Raw genomic sequence first — 10,954 nt, forward strand, 5'->3', positions numbered from 1 at the left:
CTACTAGCACAACATCATGTGAGTACACTTCAGTGTGGGTTATGAGATGGTGATCTAGACCTGGAAAGGATCAGATTAAGATCTGGGGGCAAAGGAGAAGATATAAAAGAGGGAGGTCCAGGAAGTGGTCTCTCTCTATTCCCTTGGACTTGGTGGTGAAAGGAAGGTGGAGGAGAGAGCCATGTGGAGAAGCACCTACATGGCTAGTTAGAAATGGGTTTTTTCTCTCTATCTGTCTAAGGAGCGGAGTTTTCATTTAACATTAACACTTCCTTGCTTTTTTTCTTTTCTCTGTCTCTTTCCTTTCTTAAATCCTAATTAGGAGTGGAGGAAAAGGGGGTATTAGCAATGGTGATGCAAAGAAATATGACCATTGAACTATTTTTTAAAAGTATATGATGGAGAAAAGAAGGAAGGAAGGAAATAGGGATGAGTAAGACTTCTGAAAAAAAAACATTTGAAATTTATTATTGTGAATCTTAAAAACTACTCAGACTATACCTTAGAAGATTTGATTTATCTATTCCCTTATTGTAACAATGGACATAATTGGTCTAATAAGAATCAGGAATGTATTGGGAACTTGGAAATTATTCCACCCTACTCAGACAGTACCTTAGGGGAAGATAAAGTTGTAAACTTCTGATTGAACAATGAAAGTCCCTAACTCATACCTTATAGTAAAGCTAGCCTTAAGATAGGTCTATTTTTAGATCTAATACAAAAAAGGTGTTAAGTACCTGTAATGATTAAATTAAATTAAATTAATCACAAAAAGGTCAAGTAAATTACAAAAGGCAAGTTTAACAAAGAGGTGTGAAGTACTCAGAAGATATAATCTAACCAGAGAAGGTGAGAACCAAAGAAGATGAGAACTAAGAATGGGTAGTCCTGGAACTACTGTGATTGGTAGACATGAAAATTTAGGGGAAGTGACATAAGAGAAAATTTCTTCAAAAGGAAGGGGTAAAAAGTCAGTTGAACAATTCAGCTCGGAGAATTCTTCTGAACTCAGTTCAGGAAATAGTTTTCAGTGGAGAACTGGAACCCACTTGGAGAAGGTCTCATAGTTAGTTATAAGACTGACTCCTCTTTCCCTTAGGTTCAGGGAGGCCACTTTGGCCTAGTCCTTTAACTACTGCTTGGCTCAGCCTGAGCCAGAGCAGTTTAAATTAACTTTCTCTCTCTCTCTCTCTTTCTCTGTCTCTCTCTCTGACTCTCTCTCTCCTTCCCTTAATTCCTTCTCTCTTTATTAATTAAAATCTCTATAAATTCCCCAGCTGATGGGTATTTTCATATTCATATCAAATTTTAAATTTCAAATTTTTATATTTCACATGAAATGTTTCATGTTTCAATATTTCATATTCACTTTAGGAATTTCCCATGGTGACCACTTATTTAGATTTTAAGTCAAAAGACTAAAAATTATCTTACATTATGTATAGCTTCAAAAAGAACAAGAAGTGTGACACAAAGATAAATGGGGAATTTCCTTTTGTGTTCTGCTATGGAAAAACTTTTCTGGTGTCCAGGTTAAGAAAAAAAATAATAAGAATTGTATAAGACTTAGTGGTGTATTTATGTTACTATATCCATCAGTGTTCAGTACTTTAAGTGTAAGCATGAGGAACGTAGATGGTGTTTCATTACCATGATGATGATGAAAATGGTTGAAGGGTTAAGGAAACAGAGAATCCTAGGATAGAAGAAAGGGTAAAGCAAACTGGTTAACCATATTTGGTTGAATGAGAAAGAAGAAAAGTGAGGTCAGAAAATTAATTAGACAGTGAGAAAAAGGAGGAATAGAAGGACCTGAAGGATGCTAAGGATAAAAGTAGGTTTAGGAGTGAAATAGTATATGAATTTAATGTAAATCTGTATCCCTTTTCCATTTTTACAAGGACAGTTTTGAAAATCAATTTTGATTTCACTCTATACCCTTTGATTGGGTTAAGAACAAGGCCTGAGGTTTATCTGTATAAGGAGGATGCCTGATGGCTTCCTGGCTTCTTGTCCCACATGGTTCCTAGTATCCAGAAGACTACCTTCTGACCTATACTGAGATCAAGTCTGTTCATCCAGGGAGATCCACAAAAAAGTGGTATCACCAGAATGATAACTTATGGAACAACAAAGTTTCTGTTCTCTTTCCTAGGAATCAGCAGGAGTGAATGGGGACATTCAGTGAGCTGCGAGTTCAGGTTAGTTATGTGACTGGTGGTGTGATTGTGTACTTTTTCTCTCTCCATCCCACTTTCACTATTTAATAAATAATTATAAATTAATATATAGCCTCTAGAGAACTTTAATATTAACAGAGAGGATGAGATTATGATTACAAAGAGGATTTTTTTTTTGGAGCTTAAAGTTAAAGAAGTAGAAGAGTTTTGAGTAATGGTGAGATTTGAACTTTCACCACAGCTCTGCATTCTTAATAAAGAAGAGTTTGTTTAATTATTTGTTTTTCTTGAATTAGTTGCTTTGAATATAGACATGGAAACCCTTTAGCAAATAAACATTTAGTCAGTGTCTCTTCTAATTATGGTTTGAGAAAGAAGAGCTCGGATGTTGAGAGAATTGTTTATTCTCAGCATTAAATGGGATATAGGGAGGACCTGAAGAAGCAGGGGTTTGAGAAAAGGATGACTTTTGAAATGACTATACAGTTTAGCCCCATTATTTTGACTGAAGTGAATTTCTAGAATATTAACATGCCCAACTTATGTTAATAAAACAAATATTTAAGACAGATAATAATCTGAGATATTCTTCAGATGGAGTTGAAGAAAAAGGAAGTTTGAAGGAAGATTTAGAGCTTAGGAACAAAGTTAGAGTATTAGAGAAAGGACAATTTCTTCATTGTTTTATAAAAAGAATGAAAGAATGAAACCTATAAATTTCAAGCCATTAAACTAGACTTCAATTCATGTATTGGTAAAGGGATGATTAATGACCATCTAGAAATTGAAATAGTGATTGCAAGAGCCAGTGTGGCATCATAAAAATAACCCATGGAAATAAACCTAATTTTTTTTTAATAAATATTATTTTATTTGGTCGTTTTCATACATTATTCACTGGAAACAAAGATCGTTTTCTTTTCCTCCCCTCCCCTTCCCCCCCCCCCCCCCCCCCCGCCTTTCCCTCTCCCATAGCCGACGCATGATTCCACTGGTTATCACATGTGTTCTTGACTCGAACCCATTTCCTTGTTGTTGGAATTTGCATTATAGTGTTCATTTAGAGTCTCTCCTCAGTCTTATCTCCTCCAACCCTGTAGTCAAGCAGTTGCTTTTCAGCGGTGTTTTTACTCCCACAGTTTATCCTCTGCTTGTGGGTAGTATTTTTTTTTTAGATCCCTGCAGATTGTTCAGGGAAATTGCATTGATACTAATGGAGAAGTCCATCACCTTCGATTGTACCACAATGTATCAGTCTCTGTGTATAATGTTTTCCTGGTTCTGCTCCTTTCGCTCTGCATCACTTCCTGGAGGTTGTTCCAGTCTCCATGGAATTCCTCCACTTTATTATTCCTTTGAGCACAATAGTATTCCATCACCAACATATACCACAATTTGTTCAGCCATTCCCCAATTGAAGGGCATCCCCTCATTTTCCAATTTTTGGCCACCACAAAGAGCGCAGCTATGAATATTTTTGTACAAGTCTTTTTGTCCATTATCTCTTTGGGGTACAAGCCCAGCAGTGCTATGGCTGGATCAAAGGGCAGACAGTCTTTTATCGCCCTTTGGACATAGTTCCAAATTGCCCTCCAGAATGGTTGGATCAATTCACAACTCCACCAGCAATGAATTAATGTCCCCACTTTGCCACATCCCCTCCAGCATTCATTACTTTGCATAGCTGTCATGTTAGCCAATCTGCTAGGTGTGAGATGATACCTCAGAGTTGTTTTGATTTGCATCTCTCTGATTATAAGAGATGTAGAGCACTTTTTCATGTGCTTATTAATAGTTTTGATTTCTTTGGCTGAGAATTGCCTGTTCATGTCCCTTGCCCATTTGTCAATTGGAGAATGGCTTGATTTTTTGTACAATTGATTTAGTTCTTAATAAATTTGAGTAATTAAACCTTTGTCAGAGGTTTTTATGAAGAAACCTAATTTTTTTAGAGAGGGTTACCATACTGGTAAAACAGAATAATGCTGAAGATATGATTTCTCTAGATGTTTTCAAAGAATTTTACAAATCTTTTCATTTAAGTCTCTAGTATAAGATGGAGAGATTGTAGCTAACCAATAATAAAGTAAAAAAGTATTTATTAAATGTTTTATATGGCTTTCATATACAGTTGATATATTGCTTGCCTTCTTAGTGGGTGGGAAAGAGAGAATTTGCACCTCAAAATTACAAAAAAAGTTAAAATTTTTTTACATATATTTGGGAGATATTTAATAAAATGAATGAAATACTAAGAATGGATCTATTAAACACCAGGAATTATGTTGAAGGGAGCGGTAGGAATAAAAACACAAGCAAAAAGAAAGAAAATACTTTGTACAGCTTACATCCTAATCAGAAAAAACAAGGCATAAAAGGAGATGGGAGGAAGAAAGCAAAGGGACACTGGTAGGAAGAATAAGAAATGGAGCCCAAGGAGTAAAGAAAACTGGCTGACCCAGCGACTTTCTTTAAATGAAAGTTCCTGGAGGCTCTAATTAATCAAAGGAAAGGGGCCAGAGGAGTGAAATGATCTTTTAGGGTAAGGAGGCTGCTGTGGAGGTATAATTTTCCCAGTTGAAACTCATTAAATGGCCAGACCAAAAGAATATTCATTAGGGTCTTGATGTCAACCTAGAAATATATATGCAGTGGTGTCCTCCAGGGATTCAAACAATTTTATCAATGATGGACACATATTGTATCCCTATCCCAGCTACAGATGATGCAAGTTGGGAGGATGCTTTATTTGGCTTCTTAAAACTTGGGTTAAAACATCCAATCAATTCGTAAACATTTATTAAATACCTATTTTGTGTCAGTTAAATGCTGGGGACACAAAAAGAGGCAAAAGACAGTCCCTTTCTATAAGGAATTTACTATCTAAGCAAATATCTAGGTTTGAGAATTTCTAGAAAACTGGTATCCAGGGAAATGATACAAACATGAGTTTTATTGCTATGAAATGTAGCAAATAGGGAACTAAAGCATATTGACAATATCAATAGACAGAATTTTGTCCCTATGAAACTGACCTCTGCTTAAGGGTGAGAGATATGTTAGGAGGGAACACACTCAAATTGGGGTTCAGGTGGCAAGATTATATATCTTAAAATGGGCTTGGTTGAGAACAGATCATCAGTGCCATTTGTAGGAAGGAACTTTACTAATCAGACCCAGATGTGTTGGAAAGTTCTTGGAATTCCTTATCAATGCAAAACTTGAGGACCACAACCTGATGGGAGGATCTAACATTGACTAAGGGAGCAGGAAAGAATGATGCAGATCAAGAGTTCATCCTAACAAAAAGCTACAAGACTGATCTGTCCAAAAGGGAGTTAATAGTATGTAATTTTCTGTTTTGTCTATATGTTTCAATAGGCATTAGGACCACTTAGCCTGAGTGACTCCATAATGGAGTCCTTCATTATAATATGACATCAAATGATAATCAAAAAATAAAAAGTTTATGATTACCATAAAGGAATATATCACATACTGGACAATAAATTCAGAGACCTAACTGACATAGAGGGATTATATTGTACTGGCTTGAATCTGAGAGAAAATTTAACAGGGATAAATGTAAATCTTACACTTAGGTTGAAAGAATCAACTTTGCAATTGCATGTTGGGAAAAAAAAAGACCTGAGTGTCTTTTGAGTGGACTTCAAGCTTAGCATGAGCTCATGGTGTGGTATATCAGCTAAAAAAAGTCATACTAATTTACACTGCATTAAAAGAAACATTGTGTATAGGACTAAGGGAATGACAATTCTACTATGCCCTACCCAGGCTGCTGATAGAGTACTTTGTTCATTTTGGAGTGTTGCATTTTAGGAAGAATATTAATAATCTGAAGAGTAATCAGAAGAGATTGAAGAAGATGGTGAAATACCTTAAGTTTGTAACATACAAAGGTTAATTAAAGGATGTAGAAATAATTAGCCTGGAAAAAAGAAGACTAAAAGGAATCTGATAGCTGCTTTAAGGGATGTGCTGCATTTAAAGGATTATAACATGGGATAGGGATTAGTTTTATGCTTGGTCCAGAGAACAGAACTAGAGAAAATGGGTGAAAATAACAAAGCATTAAATTTAAGTCTGATATTAGGGATAACTTTCTAATGATTAAAGTTGTCTAAATATATAACCCAGGTCTCTAGCAATCCAGCTAATCTTAGCTAATCTAGTTTTAGCCAATCTAAAAATTTAAAATTTAACTAAAAATTTAAAATTGGGACATTCAGTATGGAGCTCTCCTTCGTGGTAGAGGCTAATGCAAAAAGAGTAGAGATGGTTCAAGAGTTTCAGAGGAGAAACATTCATCCTTTTCATTCTTTAAAAAAAAAAAACCCTTACCTTCTATCTTAGAATTAATGGTGCATATTGGATCCTAGACGAGAGTTAAGTGCCTTGTCTGGGGTCACATATTTAGTGTCTGAGATCAAATTTGAAATCAGGACCTTCCCTTTCCAGGGTACTAAGCTACCGAGCTGTCTCTCCTTCTTTTTCTTTCTTCTTTGAGACTTACATGTTTTCAGATGAGAAAGAGAGAGAGAGAGAGAGAGAGAGAGAGAAATAGAGAGAGAGAGAGAGAGAGAGAGAGAGAGAGAGAGAGAGAGAGAGAGAGAGAGAGAGAGAGAGAGAGAGAGAGAGAGAGAAAGTGATGAGAGAGACTTCAGAAACTGTTGAAATAGACACATAAGGCAGCATTGGTTCTGGAGTTAGGAGAGTTTGAGGTCAAATCTTACCTTGATACACATTAGCTGTGCAACCCTTGGCAAGTTACATAACCCTGCTTGCCTCAGTTTCTTCATCTACAAAATGAGTTGAAAAGGATATGCCAAACCACTTCAGTATTTTTGCCAAGAAAACCCCAAATAGAGTCATGATAAGATTGAACATGCTATGCAGAAGAAATCAGCTTCTTTACATGTTCCTGATTTCCAGAATGTTTCACTGGAAATTTTAGGCAATTTCCCTTTGGATGAGCTTGGGCCTTTTTGGGGGGCTAAATTGAGATCGTAATCTAATTCCCAATTAAAGAACTCATTTGTTCTTGTTTTATTTTCTAGTATATTCTATTATGTATAAATTCTCTGATTTCTGTTTGCTATTTGCTTTGATAAATGGGTTAATTTACTTTTTACTCTGATGATATTTTGTATAACCAGTGTTTGGTGGGAAAGGAGCCAGCTCAGTAGGTGTAAGCTTGGGGTAATCCATTACTCTTTAATGTATAGCAGTCAAGAAAACAACTTTATTCTGACATATACCTCCAGACCTGCAATGTTTGGAAGGAGATATATTTATAATTTTAGTCTGGTACCCCCTTCTCAGAGATGGAAGAATAGAGTAGCTAATTTTTTCTCCCATTCCCCTGTAGGGATGATTCACAATTTCTCTTGGACAGGGGTGGGCAGGTGACAGCAACAGGAACTGGACAGTTAATGTCCTGGGATCTGTAATAATTAAAAGAAATTGTTGGGATTGAAGAAGTACAGGGGATAAGGAAGCTTTTGTAACAGGGAATGGAGGAGTTGAAGGGATAGAGGGAATATGGATGCTGGTGAGGTAAAAGGAGGGAGATACCCCCTGTTGAGAGGCTATCTTTGAAAAATGGGGTTCCTGAGAAATGGGCCAACTATGATAGCCTGTGGGGATGTCTTCTCTATTGATTGATGTTGAAGATACCCCAGAGCAGGTAAGTATGGACCTCCATGAGGGAAAAGCCTCCCCCTGACCAAGGTCACTTGGCAGGGGTCCAATAAGGACCATTTATGATTGAATGACTGTCCTTAGGTTCAGTCGCCTTTATGTTCCCCTGAAATGACAGTCCTTTTATCTGAGTGCAGGTTATTTATTTATTTATTTTTAAATTTTTATTTAGTCAATTTAGAACATTATTCCTTGGTTACAAGAATCATATTCTTTCCCTCCTTCCCTTCCCCTCACCCCTACCCATAGCTGACACGCAATTCCACTGGGTATTACATGTGTTCTTGATCAGAATATTTCCATGTTGTTGACATTGGAACTAGGGTGATCATTTAGAGCAGGGGTTCCCAAACTTTTTACACAGGGGGCCAGTTCACTGTCCCTCACACTATTGGAGGGTCAGACTATTAAAAAAGCTATGAACAAATCTGTATACTGCTTTCTGGGATAGTGGAGGCTGCAGCACTGGCTGTGATGGGCCTGTCACACCTTGCACAGGTCAATCACTGCCATCACTATACTGGGCAGCAGTATATACAGTGTGGAATCCCCTCCCCCAGACAGCCACTCACTATGCTGACGTCTTCCATTATGCAGTCACTTAATCCTTTGTGCAGTGCCTCATTCTTGTTCATTTTCTCTCAGAACAGGGAGCCACGCAAAGGATTATGTCTCTGGAAGTAGTACTGTACATGAGTGATGCCATGCTTTGTGGCACTGCCACATATAGTGCTCCTCTCACTGACCACCAATGAAAGAGGTGCCCCTTCTGGAAGTGTGGTGGGGGCCAGATAAATGACCTCAGGGAGAGGCATGTGGCCCATGGGCCGTAGTTTGGGTACCCCTGATTTAAAGTCTATATCCCCCGTCATATCCCCCTCGACCCATGTAATCAAGTAGTTGTTTATCTTTGATGTTTCTACTCCCACAGTTTTTCCTCTGAATGTGGATGGTGTTCTTTCTCGTAAATCCCTCCAAGTTGTTCAGGATCACTGCATTGCCATTAATGGAGAAGTCCATTACATTCAGTTGTACCACAGTGTATCTGACTGCAGGTTATTTAACTCAAGATGAATTTAATAACAAGTTTGGATTGGGAAGATATCATGGAAGAGGGAATCGGGATTTCCCTAGATTGGGTTTGAATCTCTCTCACCTTTTGAGCTTAGGCCAGGCCTCACAGGATGGTGGAGGTTTTCTTTTATTCTTGTCTATGCTACTCTGTGCTAGTTTTCTCAAGTTCAAAGTCTTAGCAATAGACAGCAAGAGAAAGAAAAAGTCTGGAGCTTCAGAGCTGGTTGGGCTTTTCCCTTTGGGCTGACACCCCTAAAGACCAGCCTTATAGTTCAAATTGCTTCCCTTAAATCCTTTTGTTTGATGTCATGATCACAGGAATCAAGGTAGAGCTCAGATTTGGGAAAATCCAGGAATAGAGGTACTTTTATCCTGAGACAGGGAGAAAGGGCATTCCTTCTAGTCTGAGGGCCAGGAAAGAAAGAATGTCCTTTGAGAGCAACTGTCACTCTCAAAGTCCCCTCCCCCCACCAACTGTCATTGCTGTTCATCAATTTCACTCTAACATTCCAACTACTGTTTGCTCCAACTCAGTGGCAGAAAGTCCAGAGCTTGATTCAGTTTTCATTTCCACAGATCCTCAAAGGTGAAAAGAAGAATGACAGTGGTAAGAAGAATGAAACAGATACTGCAGTATCAAGAGGGAGGATCAAAGAAGCTGATGGCAATCAAGGGCTATTTTATTGAGGGTAATCTCAGTTTTTATAGGGGGAGAAAAACAAGCTGAAGCTTTGACACACACTTTCCACATCCATAGTAAAATGCAATGATTAACAGAGAGACCTTAAGTGATCACAGTATACCCTGTCATACATTAGTGATTTATCAGATATATGTTTTGCAAGAGTCTGAGAGATGGGAGAATTTCCATAGATTACTTTCTACATACATAGAGTTTCCCTGATTTATATGATACATACATAAGAGTTTGTTTATGTTATCTACACTTTTAGTGGTTTCTAGGGGTATTGGACACAAACATGCCCTTGGTGGAGGAGAGATAGGAGGGGAAATGTGACTGGGGATATTCTGCTCTATGGACTTGAGCCTTGTTTGAGGGTCTCTTGACCCAAGCTTTGCTTGGGGATCTCAGCCTGCTATAAGCAGGGTTCCAAAGATATCTATTAATGCTTCCTATAAATTACATTTATACAACTCAGATGAACACAAACATCTACATGTTCAGCACATGAATTTTCCCTTGAATTGTGGTGGAACCATTTTGAACAAACTCAAGAGAAAAAAATTGTTAAATTTTCATAGTGAGCATTTATACCTCAGAAATAGGCAAACACTACAAATCAGGGTTTGATTTTTTAAAGTTGCCTAGGCTTAAGAAAATGATGAAAAAATGTTAATAATTAAATGCAAAACTACATCATACATGGATTTTCTCTCCACCCCCCCCCCCCCAGTGCTGGTTTTACCAACATACCATTGATTCTTTGTCACTGGACATATTCAAATAAAGACTGAACAATCATTTTATGTATATTTTATTTTATATGTATAGTGAGAATTAGTTTTTAAAAGCTGTTTGAACAAGATGGCCGTTGAGGTATTTTCCAATTGGAGAAAACTTGAAAACTCTCTCTTAGAAGAAAAAGCTACCAAAGTAGATGCTTTATAATTGAGGAGTAGTCTCATTTTTGCAGATGCTTTTTGTTTAGCGCATGTCTCAAAGAAAAAAAAATCCTGAAACATTTGGCACTAATGGTGATGAATGTCTGAAGCTGATGTTCAAAGGAAATTACTAGACTTCTATTTCCTTGAAGCCAACAAATCCACATTTATCATCATATCCTTATAGTTCTGTTGGCAACAGCTGGATAATATTACCAAGAATTGAATTGGCATCTTCCCTTTCTTTTACAGTCCTGAAGATACACTAATAATCCAAGTTAGGCAACTGCTAACTGGGCAGCTGGACACTTCAGTCTGTAGTGACAGACCTGCTGTATTTGATTTACTGATAC

General features: G+C 37.4%; 1 long non-coding RNA gene across 1 annotated transcript in view; it reads left to right on the top strand.

Annotated features, from left to right (window-relative positions):
- Positions 1-10,479, top strand: part of LOC103096986 (uncharacterized) — a 58,710-nt gene extending 48,231 nt beyond the window's left edge. Inside the window, exons 3-4 of the long non-coding RNA XR_008911401.1 lie at positions 2,159-2,204; positions 9,555-10,479. This is a non-coding gene — a long non-coding RNA (uncharacterized LOC103096986). The remainder of the gene's footprint in view (positions 1-2,158; positions 2,205-9,554) is intronic.
- The last annotated feature ends 475 nt before the right edge of the window (positions 10,480-10,954 follow it).

This window comes from Monodelphis domestica, chromosome 4 (assembly GCF_027887165.1).
Source record: "Monodelphis domestica isolate mMonDom1 chromosome 4, mMonDom1.pri, whole genome shotgun sequence".
In the NCBI taxonomy this organism is placed as follows: domain Eukaryota; kingdom Metazoa; phylum Chordata; class Mammalia; order Didelphimorphia; family Didelphidae; genus Monodelphis; species Monodelphis domestica.